General features: G+C 26.2%; 1 long non-coding RNA gene across 1 annotated transcript in view; it reads left to right on the top strand.

Moving 5' to 3' along the window:
- LOC149057882 (uncharacterized) overlaps positions 1-14,123 on the top strand; it is a 335,001-nt gene extending 320,878 nt beyond the window's left edge. The window contains exon 2 of the long non-coding RNA XR_016190686.1: positions 14,051-14,123. This is a non-coding gene — a long non-coding RNA (uncharacterized LOC149057882). The remainder of the gene's footprint in view (positions 1-14,050) is intronic.
- The last annotated feature ends 5,018 nt before the right edge of the window (positions 14,124-19,141 follow it).

Genomic DNA, 19,141 nt, shown 5'->3' with positions numbered 1-19,141 from the left:
ATATATATTGCTGATATATTGTATAAATATATTAAACATTTTAACAACATCATCGTTAGACACCGGCCCACCATTATGAATACTAAAATTAAAAAAAAAAAAAATAGAGGAATTGGTTTTACGCACACGCGCTTTGTGTGCATCATTTGCACGTGTATGCTGCAGTAGTGCAGTACACACGCCCCCAGCTCTAACATTGTCATGACCTTGAATTTTTTTCTCCGCCACAAAATTTATGACACGGCACGTGTATAAATGAGTACGCATCAGTATTATTGTTAGATGCCCGCATTATATTTTCCCGCGTAAAATCAAAATAATTATCTATTGCGACCATTTAGTTTCCGCACACTAGATATTTAGATACTCTATAGCCTATAGGTAATACTGGTAGTAGATGCACTGTACACGTATTATGAAAATATCGTAATCTTTTTACTGTTCTAATTGCACACCAGATAAATATTATAGTTATTTAAGTGTTTATAATGTATCATGGGATTACATTTAATTTTAATGATGATATCATTGTATAATACCAATACGGTAATACGAACTTTTAGGATAATAGGTAACGAATAACGATCAAGTTCGTGATGAACGAGGAGTTTAATCCGATCTGTTATTTTATATACGATAACTTATAATAATGTATAGGGCTACATTTATGAGAAATATACCTATAGTCAATGATTTTATCTGCACCCCAAACGCTGCCAATTTTTTTTTTACAATATGTTCTTCGACGCCCACCTATTACAATGTTGAATTTTACATAGCAGCTTAACACTACCTTATAGAACCTACTACCTCTACCTGTCTACCTATACAGGGTGATTTTTTTATCGAAGAACACTCATACTCATACACTCATACTTTTTTAAATAATGAATGTTCTTCGATAAAAAAATCACCCTGTATATAACTGCATTTGAAATAAATCATGAATATAAAAGAAACACAAATTAATTAAATATCTATAAAAAAAAATAATGAAATATAGATTTTAAGAATATTATGTTGATGAAAATGTTTAAAGTCAAAAGTTATACTCGGAACATGACCAAGGCATATACCTAAATATATGTCATATGACCACTGAATATACTTCTTTTTTTTACATCAGATTCCATATGTTGACTTAAAACATAATTAGACTCTGCTATATAAATTGATCACATTTCCTCGATAAACATATAACCAATTAAATTTTCAACCAAATACCACTGCGATACGATGGTAAATAATATAAAAACACTGCATTGTTTGTGAGTTTTGAACTTAGTCTTAATTTTTCAATGCTCATAGCAGTCATACCACTTATACCCATAAAAATTACATATAATTTGAAAAAATTAAAGGTAATTCATAATGAGTCGGTACAGAATTTAAAATTAACTTAAAAAATACATTGGTATAGATATACGAATTTAGGAAATCTTTCATTGAATTTTGAATTTTCATTTTTAAAATTTCTATACTTCAACTTTGAATATACAATTTTAAACAATACAATATTATAAGATTTATTATAATTCAATGTATACCTAATATATTATAGGTACAAATGTATAATAGGTACATAGTTATATATTATTATAATTTTTTCATGATATCTACAGATTACTAAATTAATTAATATTAGTTATATCATATATAAATTATATAACATTAATAAATAATATCTATTATTATAGTACTGTAGATGACAAAAATGTTCTCGCAGGTACATAATATTGTAATCATACACTTGAAGTAATTTATACTATATATTTTGAGAAATATAGTATACATAATGATATATACATATCTAATGAGTATATTATAGTTTTGTTTGTTTTCTGTTTAATCGCAAGACTGTAAACATATTATTAAGGAAGACTACGCCTCCTCCACATACACACAAAACTTTTGAAGGCAACTAATTTAAACAAACACTTTAAACCACCTAATTTATTAAACTTAACCAAACAATATATCATATACCTAATACAATAGTTTGCTTTATTTTATATTCATAACTATTAAAATATGATATTATACCAAAAATTTAAATATACCAAAAATAATAAATAAATAAAAGTTTTTTGGAATTTATCAAAAATTAAATTATTTGCATAAAATTTTGGAAAATATTTTCATTTTAGAAATAAAAGGAAAATGATTAATTTCATATAACCTCGAAAAGAAAGCATAAATAAATGAATTCAGGTTATTTGGTTTATCCCATTAACTGAAGGCAGTACCTAAATTATTTTATTATTTTATCATGTTGTGTAAACAAAATTCCATTTTCAGGGATCAGTTCACGGTTTTCTTTTAATATTATCATAGTTGACGATAAATCTAAATATCATTACTGTATCTACTTTTGACTTGTGACAATGATGCCACACTAAAATACAAATGTTTACTTATCGTTTCTCATCTTTATGACGGTCATCAACCTCAATCATATTACATTCGATATAATCGTCAATTAATTATTTTTATTCATGTTAATAATATATATATATATATGATATTTGATGTTGTTCTTGTAAAAATTACTTAAGAATATCGATAATTTTCAATTTTAATTGTAAGTAGATACTTAAGTTTAAAATAATAATGTTTATTTGTAAAATAGCAAGCATTATGTACCTAGGTATAATATTCATGTCTAACATAAAATCTTAACGTCATCACGTGTTAATATAAAAAGTGTTGACCTCTACCTATATTTAAAAAACATTTAAAATATCAAAAATTTTACACATTTTAAAAACTTGGTTTGACAAAATAATAGCATAGTTAGAAATTTTGAAAGTATATTTTTTTAATAATAGACTATTAAACAGCAACAATAATAAGTATAATAAATTCATAAATTATAGTACATAATATACTATAATATTAGTAGTTCCAAAAAGTACCTATTTATAACCATATTTAGAAACATAATGCTACATCATTTTTAAAAATGTATTGATAAAATGTATTTATTGTGATTTATTACTAATAACTTTTTATATAGGTGCTGTGTATAATATGTAGGTATTGTTTAATATATTTTAAATTTAAACATAAAAATAAAACTATGAAAGAATGTTATTTCTCCTTTTCGATCAATATATGACTAACAGCTAGTTATTATCTAAAATATTAAGGTATAATAAAAATGTTCAATTATGTTTATTCAATAGCTTACTCCTTTATCTAAATAACATTGTTATATACACGCATACATATATATACATATATATATACAAATTTGTATCTTTTATGCATAAAAAAAATAAAAAATGTTCTTGTTTCGGGAACATTAATTGATCGATTTTCCATCAAATAACACGTATTCAGCTGAACAGTGAACATAGAAACATTACCACCATTATTAAATTCTCCTTCTGACCAATTTTTCATTGGTATCCCCCATACACAAATATACATTTGTAATGAAGAAGTGAGAAAAAAGGGTTCGCTCGTTAATAATGGTTAGGACGATCGACATCCACAGAAACTAACATTTCATTTTCCCTCTGTATACGCTCTACAAGAGAACTGAAATACGTTAATAATTACACGCGCCATGTCAATTACAATGAAACTGACGAGTTATTTTGGTATAATACGTTTGGAGTATTAATTGTTTTGTTATTTATTTTCACCCTTTTAATCCTTACACTCTATTTTAGACGGGTCGTGTAAGGTATACACGTTATCGATGTTATGATTCCCGACTAAATATATGTCGGTTTAGATTTATTAAAACATAAACTTAATAATTATTATTTATTACTATTTTACAGTATTAACAAATGAATCTTTACGCTTTTCATATTTCAAACATAGTGGTAGTTTTAAATTAGTCTTAGTCTTACAGAATACACTCGATTATGAAATTAAAAAAACAACAAATGTATGTCCAAAACTCCAAACCACTTTTCATGGTTTTCAATTAATAGTTTACAATCTACAATAACGATAGAACAAATTTACTGACATTATAATTTATTAATTTTCTATTTAAAAAATATTAAATATACCATATGAATGAAGGTCATGGCTTTTATCGAATTAGATCAAATGATGATGCTTAGTAAGGATCGAATAATGTTTTTTTTTTTTGGTGGTTCTGCTGCAGAGTAATATGAAACCGGTTTATGATTGATGAAATTTTTAATAATCTGGACGACGTTTAAAACATATACCATCTACGAATGGAATAATAGTCATAAAAAGCACATGTATAAACATGAAGTTAGTAAAATCTGTGGAAAAAAACAAACAAGAATGACATACCAGTATACGACATAAGTACAAATAGTATGGGGAAAAAATAGTGAATGAATGATAACCTAATAACAATAATCGTTTTGCCGTGGCTACATAAAAAAAAAATAATAATAATACTAAATAACCGGTTGATGGACAACATTATTGATTTTCAAAGTAAAGACGAAAGATCAACTTGCCATTGTAGTTACTCCAACATATCAAAATATAATAGAGAAAGACAAACTTTATCTTATTTTATCTGATCCCTGCTTAAATTTATAAACACTAAAACACATCATAAACCTATATAAAATGAAGTAAGGCTTATAAATGTTTTAATAATTTTAATATTCTTACTTGCACTAAGTAAATAGAAAGCTAGTTAACCCTAAAATTTTTAAATATTGTGTGCTTAAAAATGTACAGTAAAAATTTTATTTTTATTTTAAAATTCCCTTAAATCGGGTCCTATATCCTTAAACTAAACTTTTGCGCGCGGCTATCTATGAGTAATTGAGTTCTCGATTATATTATAATACTGATATCACGTACCTAATAATAGGTATAATAGTATAAGATATTATCTAAAGAAAAAGTAATCGAAAAAGTATTTATGTCTTATAATCAATAATTTCTAAAAATCGTTTATCATCATTAAGAATCGTTGTTCTTCAAAAATTTAAAACCCATTACTTTAAATTACATTAAAATTTAAGTATCCGAACATATATTATGGTATTTATAGCATTGAACTAAAAATACTGAAAAATGTAATAATTATAATTATTTTATTAAATAAATGCAATAAAAATAAAGGATTAACAAGAGGTGAATATGCTTGATGAATCACCCTGTATATACACTATTATAGAAAAAAATAATCTATTTACACTGTTGAATATAACTAGTGTTCAGCTATCGCTGGATAATGAATTTTTAATTCCATCCATTCTGAATGTGCTGAATAGCTTGGTAAATGGAAATGTAATTTTAAATTTCATAATTAATTAATCAACACAAAACAATATGTTCAACTTCAAAAACTATGAAAAAGATAGTTATTTTGTTTGTTACCGACATCAGTTATAAGTATATAGTATCTTAATTACAACAATTAATATTATATTGTCATAAGCAATGTCAGTACTCAGTAGTCTATAATAAAACCCATTATTATTATTAAAGAACAATAAAACGTTGTGTCAATAGTCTCATCAAAAAGTCGGTTTTGTTTATTTTTATTAATATTAACGAGTGTAATAGTAGAAGAGAGGAACAGCCGAGGGGGCAAATGAAATGAAAAATTCTCAACCGGATGGGCCATATTAATTTATTGTGTAGACTATACACTATACAGAGTACATTAAAAAATTTGAACTTATGAAAATAAATATTTATTTCTAATTCTAATACCCTCTCACAAATTCATATAATAGATTAATATATTATGACTATACTTTTAACTCAGAGCTTGGTATTGTATAGTTATTAGCTACTATATACTATAATAAGTGTATACTGGGTATTTATCAAAGTGGTTTATGGTAAATTTAGCAATACTAATCAAAGAAAATGTTGTTAATCATGTACATAGGTGCAAATACATCTGCATTGATTTCGAAATGAAAGTGATAACGTTAAAAAATTTAATGGATGATATTGTACAATATTATAAATTCATTACTATATACCATAGTATTACTACATACTATAATTTATTGTTATAGTTGTCAGAGAATATTAAAAATTTTTTATTAAAAACTTAAAATAGTAATCTCTAGTCAATTAAATTCTACTTGAAAGTAAGTAATAGATTTACAGCATTGTTTTAAATCTCTAAATAGCTAAATAATTTTTACCTAATGATTACTGAGTACACTCTGTTCCTGTATTATCATTGATTATACAATACACAGTATTGTATAAACAACGGTATTATATATCTATTGTTATTATTTACCTATGGCTTACATTATGAAGATTTTCTAATGACTGACAAAATTTCCAAGCTCACAACTAAATTTAACTTTGCGAGAATTTTTTGTTGTGATGAATCGACCCTGAGTATACACATAATGCTCAATAATAGTATTGACGTTGCTATTGAATTCAATGAATTTAAGAATATAATGAATGGTTCTACCTTTATTTGTCAGCAGATCAAATGTAAATCGAGTTAAAAAGTTGCATGTTTTCAAGTACTTCAAAAACCACATTAACGCGAATTTGGTTATAAGTAAGTTACAAAAGTTACAAAAAACTAGTCACGAACTTACAAATTCATGATCAATATATGAATGCAAAACACTTGAATCAAAGTCTTGAAAACAAAGATATTAAATGTAATTAGTTTCAAACTATACATAATAGATATAATTAGAGATATTTTTATATTATATTTTATGGAAATTATTGGACCAAAATGGATCTAGTTAGTACTTTGAGGGATCAAAAGTTAAAAATTCTAGTAGTTTTCAAAATAATCCAGGGAAAAAGAATAGGAAAAACAAGATTTTTGATTTAAAACAGTTTAAGAAAAAAACGATTTTGTCAAATAGATAATTTACATTAATTTAATTTATAATAAATACTTTTTTTTTCATTTATTATATTTAAAATGTGTCAACATATTACATGTTATTAAAATAATAAATACTTAATACCTAGTAATTAATAATTTACTTGAGTTTTAAGATGTATAGAAAATTGAATTATTAATATTGTAGGTGATTCTATTATCTTTACAATTAAACTTATTTTTAAGCAATATTGAACGAGTAACTTACTATACTTTTGAATATTATAATATTGACATTTTTTCTTATGCACTCATTTTTGAAGAATAAAAGACTATAATATGTATTCCAGGTTTCTACTTGTTATTATATCACAACATTTTTAGTTAAAATTATATAACCATTGTAAAAAGGGATATAACTTTATTCCTATTCAAAGACAAAAAAAATCTACAGACCATAGTTCCGGTCAGGGTTTATAGTGTCTGTAACTATCGAACCAAGTCGGAAAGACAAACGTCCGTTTTATTATTGAATTCCCAATATTCGTTAGTGTAGTACATAATATTAAGGTAGGGGATATTTTATTTCCCCAAAATATGGATGTACCTTTATAGTGTATAATATAGGTACTACTATTATTATTATATCTTTCCGGTGTATGTATTTTAATTTAAAATTTAAAATTATTTCTATCCCATCATATACAATTAATAAATTTTAAATAATAATCATTTCCAATGGCTTATAGCTACTTATTAACACATTGTTAGTATTCAACTACAATTATACATTAACATAGTATCTAATTGTATTTATGCCTGAAAAGATATATAATTTGTAATTTCAAAATACTAAGACATAGTATATTTAACACAGATGTAAAATATGTTATTTTGCTTTAAAAACTAAACATAATATCAATATGCATTATGAATAGATATCTAGAAAGCACATTGATGTGTGTAACGTGTAATAGTATAGCTATCCATTGTAAAGAATTAAGAAACAACGTTGAACGATTATCATAACGGAGAAGTGGTAGTGAAAAATAATAAATAATAACTCTACTCTTACCTATTTATTATATAGTATATGCAGATACAATACAATTTTATTTTCTGCAGTACATCTAAACAATGTGATATAATTATTATATAAATGTAGAAGATATTACTTCCAAATCAAATATAATATCAGCGTGAGTACGTAAAGCATTTAAAAAGAAAGTAATCGACTATGAAAATTTTTTTTTTTATATTTAAGTAATTTACAATCTATACAACATTATGTACAATGGGCAAATTTGATAATTAATATAATATGAAATAACAGAAATTAGCATTTAGGGGCAGGCACTCAGCAGCACCACCCGACCGAGAACATTTTAGATGTCGTGGGTTTTTTTTTTATTTTTATTTTAGCAGGCCACTGCCTTTTTAGTCTTCTGCGTACATTGCCAAGAAGTGAGGTGGAAGAAAGTTGCTTTATTAATGGATTACTGTGAGAGTTTAAGTTGGAGTGAAATTTAGAGTGATGAGCTTTCTATGAAAAAAAAAAATAATAATAATAATAATAATACATTTTAGATAAATATTATTTAGTATTAAATCAATTACTTAATTATATCTATTTCTAATAATTAATATGAATAAAAAATAAATCCTTATTAACCTTGAAACAGTTGAAACTAATTAAAAAGATAAAATAATAATATATAATATACTTAAGTACGCGATCTATATCTATAGTTTATGGCTTATACAAATATAGTACATCACCAATCAAATTAATATAAGATTATTCTGTAGGATAAATTAGTTAATCTTTTTGTTGTTTTATCTTTTAACTAATGTTTACAAAAAAGGAACAACATGTTTAAATACCAATAATTGCATTGAAAAAAAAAAATTAAAAATAAGAAAAGAGAATCATTGCTTGTATGAAATCTAATAATAATAAATATAAATATATGAGTCATTGATGAAAACCTAATATCACGAAGTAGATATTATATTAAAGCGTTAAACTCAACAGTTTTGACACAATTTTTAGCAAGTGATAAATAAAAAGAAATGATAAGCATAATTAATAGGTACTACTTTAATGCGTAGGTTCTTAGCAATTTCAAATGCAGATGTATTATCCGATATTAAAAAGGTATAATAACAATAGTACCTACCTATATTAAAATATTATATGGCATATCTAATGTAATTTATTATTAAAACTGTTATAACCCAATCAGAATAATAATTATTATTATTTGTTTATGCTTATAATTTAAAAACTTATGTTAAATTTCAAAACAGTTATTTGTAAATAATTATAAAATAATAAAACACAATAAGAAAAGTCAATTAAAAAATAAAAGCTAATGAAAAATGATACCATTAAATGATGCTAGTATCTACATCAAGAATAAATTACAATTCATATTTTGTTTAAGCATTAAAATTCAAGTGTATATAGTACATGAATCTAATATTAATTTTGTGTTTTAAATGTATAAATGTGCATGTTTATTAAATTAACTTACTTTTAATTATTAGGATTAATCCACTTAATCTTAACATAATAAATAAAATTTAAAAAACATAATATCTTTATTGTACTAAATCATATTATACATATCAAGAGAAAATACTATATAATATGTAATATGTAATATGTATAATATATAAAACAAATTAAAACGAGAAACCTAGATAATATACTGAGATTACCGAGGCAAATGTTTTGAAGTTATTCGTGCAGCATGCTGTATGCTTACACAATACACATATAGATGTAGGTATATCTTAATATCTATCAATGGCCAATACATATATATAGGAGCGTCAAGATAATATTATACTCTCTAGACCTGAATAAATTGATCGTTAATGTGCCTTTGGTCGCGATTCCAGAACTAGCACAACTTGTACTCCCAAAATCGTTTTTATTAATAAAAGTTTTAACATTTTCTATTTTCCAGAACCTACGTCTATAATAATAATAATACAGTACAACATACATATTAATGAACCACCGTGTGCATGTTATCCATTTATTTCCTCTTTCGTAGGTATCATCTAATTTATTATAATCACAAACTAATGTTGGGCCATTGTATTCAGTGTGACCGGCCCCTCACCCCTCCCCACAACCTCTAAATCGTCAGTACCCAGGACATCGCGCTCCCTTGTTCACATCATCATCTCACTCTCACACACACACACACACATAGCGTGGGTGTACAGTGTACACAATTTCTCTGTTATTCAGTTACCAAACATACACCATACATTGTTGGACAACGCACGAAGGAGGAGCAAAATTCGTGCGTTGATTGATCCGTGACAAAGAACATAATACATGGGCCGCTGCCTATCTGATGGTGGTCTCTGTGGTGGAGGTAGAGTGTAGCCTTGACATTGAATTCGACGGCCAAGGTCAGTTTACAGCAAGCGCGCGTGCGCACACGTTTATCTGGTGCGCGCAACGGGCCCTCCACGCGACTAACTTTGACTCAGATATTTCTACATGGATGCTTTTTGCACGTCAACAACATTGTATTGCATTGAACAAAGCACATCTCCCGTTAAATTGTAACGACCGTCGACCATATTATATCATAAGTACTATATGTGAGTGAAGAAGTAAAACAAAACGTATGATAAATGCAACAAAAATATACAATGATAAAACCATTCTAGACGTTCAAGGCAGAATAGGTTTCGATAATCGTGCATAATACCGTGAAGTATAAATTCATAATAATATGTAAATTGTTTATTTCGATGTAGACATAATACATATAGTGATTCATTGTTAACTGGGAAATGAAAGTTTGAAAACGTGTATGGTTGACAAAGGCTTAATAATCGTTTACAATAATATTTGGGCATAGCCCATTCGGCTCCCGATTTTCCTAAACGGCTCCCGTTTTCAAAAAGGTCAATTCCCAAATGGCTCTTGTCGAAAAAGGTTTTACGGTCAGGTCAATACCCAAACGGCTCCCATCAAAAAAGTTTTACCAACAGGTAAAATCCGGGTAGTAATCTTGTTTTTTACAACAAAAATTCCTTCCCACTTCATACAGACTTAACTAATTTCGGTATAAAAAAACTGTATACAATTACAAAATATAAAAATATTTCCAATTAGCCATGAACACATAATACCTATGCTATAGATTAGATATCGATGATATACGAGCCATAATATGTATACGACGAAATAATACACATAAGCTTTGGCGATTATGATTCTCGCTGAGTACGAGTACATATAATATTATATATACATATATATATATAATTAATTTCGGTATACAAAAACTGTATACAGTTACAAAATGTAAAAAAAATATACAAATATTGTAAAATCGTGTTCTACCCCTTTTTTTCTACGGGAGTCGAACACAAAGCTATGTTAGCTATAAATTTGAATTGTAATACTTAGCAGTTAGTATCCAAATACTTTATATTTTTTTTATTTTTTTTTTTTTTTGGTACCTACCTTCTTTTTTGCTTTTAAGTTTTTGTTTTTCGTTTAGTGACCTTTTATTATAAATCAACGTTTTTGGAAAGTAATTTTATTTAATTTTATACTAGGTATAGATATAATTATAGGTATTTACTATAATACAATATAACGTATTTCAAAGATATATCTCTAAATAGATTTTATGTTTGATTTAATTGACATAACTTGGACAAGAAATTATATTACATGAGTTACAATATCTCAATATTTAAAAATATTTTATTAGATTTCTTATTTGAAAATATTAATCGTTCAATGCAAATCAAATATCAAAGATAAAAAACTTTATTTTCACAAATATTTGTGCATAGAAAGTGACTTTTAAGTAAAATTTGATATTATTTTAAATCAAGTATCAGCAAAATATATTAAAATCCCAATCATATCACAAGCTGTAAAATGATAAAAAATATTAAACAAAAATTGTTTTTTACTACAGTTTATAGATTAATACCATGATTAAGTTATAATAGTTATATCATCGAAAAGAATTTGAAAACAATATACACATAATTTAATTAATTTTAATTAATATTATATGTATAAAATATAAAATTATATGAAAACTATGCATATTTTTATTATGTGATCTTGAGGAATTTCATTAACATGTGAACTTCAAACGCTTATACCTATATAGAAAAAAAATGAGACGGTCCTTATTACTGAAAAAACAACTTATAAATTATGATGGACCTTTTATTACTTTTTCAAGACTTTTCTTTGGCTAAAAACAAATGCACAAACATAAATTGGAAAAAATTTCAAAGTGATCAAGTTGGTAACCACGGCATTGATTAATGATTATTAAATAAATGTAACTAATATACCTAGATGTGTTAAATTTGAATTCAATTATTATAATTAAAATTGAATTCTAATTCTAATAAACATATTATCATCAATCAAATCATCATATTATACAATGATTCTAATAATAATTTTTAAAATTTTAGCAAAAATACACACACAATTCTCCGGTCTAATTTCTTAAAATATGATATACAATAAATTTTTTGACAAATTACATAGGTATAGTTATTTTGAAAGCTTCGTTGGAAATTAGGTACATCGATTATTATTGTATAAGTATACCCATACTTTAATTTTTTGATTTATGTACCACAACCACACACACACACAAGCACATTATACACACATGAAATACCAATATTATATTATATGTTTTACATAATTATAAAATAAATTCATAGAGGAGTGGTAACATACTAAATACTAATACACATCATATATTAGGTAAAATATAATATTACTTTGCACGCATGAATACAAAGAAACCATATTATTTATTTTAAGTTATAACAGACTCTATTATAACCGTCTTATTATAATATACAGCTTGACTTATATAGATATAAATAATATAATAATATACATAAGCGTATTAAAGCAATTAGCAATGATATAGGTAGTAATTAATGGAATTGTGCGTACAATAACAAAATTCAATTAGGTTATAGCACACTAGCACGTGTGCATTGAACATTGTAAGGTGGCTCAATGTATGTGTTGCAAAAAGTGTTGCATATGGATTGAATATATCGTGTTACATATTATGTGCCACTAGTTTTACCCTTATATACGTATATAGGTATAATCAAATTGTACACAATAGTTTCCATGTCAGACAAAACATTTATTATTTATAAATCGAATACTTAGCTATTATTTACTACGTTTATATGATGGCGTTAAAACGGTTTAAAAAATGTAAACCATTCTAAAAGTTAAAACACTCACATGTAGCTTAAGAATTTAAAACCATTTTAACGCCATCATATAAACGTAGTTATTGTTGTAATGCCAAGAGGGTATTAATATGAATTTAGATAAACGATTTCAATCAATTATCAAATATAGTAGGAAAGATGTTATTGTTATATATGACATTATATGGTGTATCTACTATCTAACTATAGTACTTTTCACTACTTTTATAACACGATAATTCGATATTTTTATATTTATTTAGTGACGTGATCTTGCTAAATACTATATAATGATTACAGGCATACAGCTCATTACTTAATGAAAAACTATTAAACAATTTGAATATTTATAACTTATTCATTAGGTACTCATTAATCGTTATTGTTATAATATTATAAAATTAATAGTTTGGAATTAATTTTTCATATATGTGTCGCTATCTGTCGTTATGTTTTTTAGTATCTATAAAAGATGAATAAATTATATAGGACCCCTAAATAATTTAAAATAATATTATAGGCGTTGATTATAAATAGCTAATAGTAACCTTATATCTAAGAAGTACTCCTTGATGATGTTTTAAATGAATATTTTAATTTTTTCCAACTGTTATATTTTTATAATCTTATGTTAAGTAGGTATATTATCTAAATAAAATTAATCGGTTATTTTTATTTTTCCACTTGTGGACTCTGGTTTACCCTTCTGTATTAGAACCAGCATTATAGTATGGCACTAATTTTTTTATATCTAAACCTTGATTCTCACTACTTGCCAAGCACACCAATAATCGTCCATGGCAATACAATATAGTGTTACACTTACGACAACTGGCATATTTGTCAAGTAGTCAAATAGGTACTCACTAAGTGCAGCTATAGTGCAAGTAGCCTACTAAACTGATCCATCAACTGGTCAAGTTATTGATAATAAATTATAATATTTTATAATATCAATGGACAATGGTAATAAGTAATAACAAATAACTAATAATAATATATTTTATTGTGCAGCCATGCCGGTGTAAAAGAACATTGCAGGGCGCAGACCAAAAGAAGTCGATGGTCGACAGCGGACAAAATAAAGTAAGATTTAAAAAATTAATAACATACATATACTTATAAGTTATAATCCTATATGACTATAATAACTGTCTTATCAGTTATCAATTATCATCAACTAATAACTATCATGAGTAGAAACATCTTAGTACCATTGGTTATATGTTAGAACTTATAATACTATAATTTTCTCCACGAAATACCAACTAATATCATAATTTAAATTTAAAAATTGTGTTTATTAAAAATAAACTACATAAAATCATATTTAAGTTTGAATTCATATTGAATATTGTACGTATATATACGTGTATTTTTAAAAACGTAAAATATAGTTTAATACCCACCTATTATATCAAAAACTATAGACAATTTTTTTAAATAAAACATAATAGGTCAAAAACTTAAAGTTTCAGTTTTGTTTGAATGGAGTATACATCATATAGCTACAGGTCTTTCACATCAAATTTTGGGTTCCTGTATCAAATATATTTGCGGATCCTATAAAATATTATTTAATATAAAATAAATATATGAAATTGGTATTGCTAACAAAATTTCAAAAATTACAAATTCATTTCAATGGGCCGCTATATTCCAAGTCCAGTAGACTCTTCGTGAGGACTCTGTATAGCCAGATTAGCCCAATTATATATTATACAAAGTGTGTAAATTCTATTATAATAATACCTAAATCTAGAACACGTAAATTATAAGTTTGTAGTATAAATATCAATACCTTAAAATTTATCGAAAATATATTTTTAAAATTTGATGGTGTATAAAGTGTAATAAATGATAATAATACACAAATGGCGATTAATCTCTGCATCCCAAGGCATAATTTTTGAAAAATTTTCTAAAATCGGTATTTTGCGTTTAAAAACCCATTATTTTTTCAAAATGTTATTAAAAAAAAAAAAAAAAACAACACTTGGTGTTATTATTATTATTATTATTAGAAAATAATTTCTAGAAGACGTCATCATTTTTTGAAATTTTAATAATAGTTGCAAATTTGCAATGTATTTATAACTTGTAACTTATTACACAGGTTTTGCCAAGCTTTTACATTTTTGGTAGGGGTAGAGTAGGTAACCTAAAATTATTTTTTCATACATTAATGAACTTTGTTTTTAGGGTTTTTATACTATTATAAATACTCTAAAACGCCTACTTTTTGGAAGTTTATTTTAGTAGATTTATGTCCTTTCCCCTCCTCCATAAAAAATTAACATTATATGTAACAAAAATTGTTAAGTATGAAGATAATTAGTGTTATAAAAATATTTTAGTTTATTTGCACTAAAACACTCAAACTATCAAACTATCAAACTACCACATAAAAATAATAACGATTATTATTTTTTGCTATTACAATAGTAATATACTTCTTTATTCAATTTATTTATTTTAATATGAACTTTGATGATTAAGGATATTATTTTCTATTCGAATAATAAATTTTGATAAAACACACTATGTTTAATTCACAAAATATTTATTTAGTAGCATGCACTATAATAAAAATAATCATAATATTTGTATGCACATGAACCTATGATCGTGGAAAATATAGACGAGCTCATAATATTATGATCATAGTTACAATGCACTATAAATAATATAAATTAGTATAGGTAAATGCATTATTTGTGAGACAATTATTCCATATAACATAATTTATATAATTATTGTCATATATTTTGTATATATTATCATATTGTGTGTAATATCCGGATTCCGGACAAACAACACAAACAATAATAAATTAATACCAATGTGGCGACTGGTGATGTTTAATATACGAGTATTATTTAATATTCACGGTCCGCGTGCATTAAAAAGTCATCATCCGTGGCCGCACACAACTGATACCGCAACAATCGAATAATATACCAATTTAATAAACATAGATATATACAAATAAGTATTTTAATGAGTATACATTATAGATATATGTCCAGTGAGATGGTAACGGTAGAGGTGCTAGTTGCTAAAATGTATATAATTTAGGTACTTCCTATTCCTAGTCAGTACCTACTATACCTCCCTATCTAGGTATTTTACCTAATTATACTTTTTATTTTAATGATACATCCCCCCCTTCTCCGACACTGTGGTATTATTGTCAAAGTACATTTAAATTAGTATCTATTGTCAACATTCATTATACTTAGTGTTAAGTTAGATAGAACAAATAATATAGTATTAGGTGTAGATGTACCAGCTATAGATGCGTTGACCATTGATGGCAGTGGCAGTTTTATTTTTTTATTTGCATTTATTGAGAATTTGCAATCTGTAGAATATATATATATAATAATTAAATATGATGTAGTAAGAATAATGTAAAATACTTTAGGCTTTAAATGACTTTAAGGAAGACTCGAAGTCGAGTCACCTTTTACAGTGATTTAAAGTAAAATTTATGAATAATAATATGGAATATTTTATAAGTTAAGAAGGTCTCTGCATCAGTTGTGCTTGAGGCATCTTGTGGAGTTGTCAGGAAAAGTCTTAGAAGCCAGTTGGGATATGAGGTAGATGTGGTTCATGAGGAGTTTCCCATGGAACCTTTTGTAGAAATTGATTGATAATATGTCGTTGACTGTTTTGATTTGGAGGTGATAGTGGAGTAGTTTGTTCGTTACGTGCCATGGAGCAACAATTGGACAAATGTTGGACATTGCACCACTGCACCAGTGAAACATTACAGCACAAATACACACAGAATATCCAACTACCAGCATTACATCATATTATTATCTACCATGTCAATCGGTACACTTGTGTACCGATGTGGTACTGTAATTTATTGATGTTTAAAAATCATCAACAACAAAGGTTATTGATATAGGTAGTTTTAACATTTTACTATTACTGTTTACTATTAAGTATTATTCTACTTAATTAGTCCATTATTGTAATTTGTAATATTCTAATACCTAATTATAAAATACAGAAATGTGGTGATTAAAACCTTCAATCTGTATTTATTTATATTTGTGTACCTATACTATAACACATATAGCAGCTATAGCTACCATTGGGCGTTGGTTATAGGAACACATTACTATGCATTATTCATATTGTGGCAGTTAATTTTTATTTTTTTGCAATCAGAGAACGCTCTACTGGTATTTATGACTAAGTTCTTTAGTTTATATTATATTTAACTAGCTGATCCCCGCGCGTGCAATTCGTTGCCCGTTAAAAATACCAACTCTATATGATTCAAAATGTGTGTTTAATTCATCCTTTAATACCCGGCTAGTCATGTTCAAAACTTCCCGTGGATTTACAAATTTATGAAAACTCGAAAACGCAAAATGAATAATGTGAAAATGAAAATAAATAGTTGTAAACTTATAAATAATAAATAATCCATCTTAGATTTGAAACCATAGCAAATTTAAAATATACAAAAACATATGATGTTTAGTATATTTTTGGTGGAAAGACACTATTGTATTTTTTAGTATGGTCATCCTCTTACCCCCGCAACTTTATTAGACTATATCTATGCCTAAAATCTGCTCCACAATGTATTTTTTCATTTAAAAAACAAATCAAGAAGATCTGATAAGTAGCTCCAGAGTTAACCTTGTACAAAGATTTTCATTACACATTTATATAGTTAGATAATAATTTTAACACAATAACGTTATGTCGCTTTGAATAAAACATCTAATACTCTGTCAAAGTGCATGAAAACATCTTAACAAGTTTTTGATATTTTTATAATAAACGTTGACACATATTATAGTAATAATTTGATACCTATTATGATCTATATCGAAACTACTAAAAACGGGGCGAAGTGACTCGTAGTGTGGTCTTTGGCAGTGGTCAGTTGGTGTCTGATATATGTGGTGGTTTGAGAGAAACCGCATAGTCCATTTTTATATAGATGAACTATTACGCGTTAATTATAATTGTATCTTTTACACCTATTAGTTGTTATATAATAAGTGTATAGGCTATACAGTAAGTCTTACAATAGAAATTACCTATATTGTATACGTATTTTAGGATGGATAAAGATAGAAAATAATATACAAAGGTTATATGAGGAGCCAATCATTATAATGTTTTAAAAATGTGTGATCATCCTCGCAGTAAATATCTCATTACTCATCTGTATGAAAACGAGCCTTTTTCAGACTCTGTTGAATTAATAATATTATATTTTATTATTTATACAATATATACATCTAAATTTAAAATAAAGGCCGTTGGTAACGCTAAAAACATGTGCGTGACACGTGTAATGCATTATAAAAATAATGTAATTGCATTGGTGGCAGGCTCTCTTGTCTCTAATATTGTTGGGGGGTAAAAAATTAATCACAATCTACTGACTTATTTAAAATGATAAGTTTGCCAACTGAATATTTTTTCTGGAGTGGCAACTGCCTCTTCGTGACCCCCCCCCCCCCCCCAAAAAAAAAAAAAAAAAATGTCTTATATGTATAGTTGAGTAGTTCTATATGGAATGTATTTCTGTATTGTGTATGATTATTGTAAAAACGAGCATATTATCTGTATTAAAACGTGACTATTTTTTGCCTAAACATTTTCATTTTTCATTTTTATTCAGTATCACTATAACATCCTAATATTAAAATGATTTATGAAGATAAAAATAATAAAACAAGAAAACGCTGTCTTTATGTCCTTTGTTACATCTTTCACTGTTGCTTGTAACTTATAAGTTATTTATAAGTTACATCCTACCATTATTAAACACCTAACTTGAGTTTTTTTTTTATTAGCTTTCAGTCAGAGACTATGACAGCTCGACAATTATACAATTACACAATATATAAGTAGGTACCTATGCTAAACAGGTTTATAACAAATATTGAAAGAAAAAAACAATGCATATTAAATTAAAATAGTAAAAAGAGCGAAAAATGTACAAAAATAATATTAACAACATTAAATTACAAAACAAGGTTCCAATATTAGCGGCTTAATAAATTTCTGACTTATTATTTATATCTGTGGTCGTATGTTTACGCATTTCAATCAGTGGTA

This window comes from Diuraphis noxia, unplaced genomic scaffold (assembly GCF_037042655.1).
Source record: "Diuraphis noxia isolate RWA-SAM2 unplaced genomic scaffold, SU_Dnox_SAM2 contig0003, whole genome shotgun sequence".
Classification (NCBI taxonomy): Eukaryota; Metazoa; Arthropoda; class Insecta; order Hemiptera; family Aphididae; genus Diuraphis; species Diuraphis noxia.
This window is presented reverse-complemented; position numbering and strand designations above follow the sequence as displayed.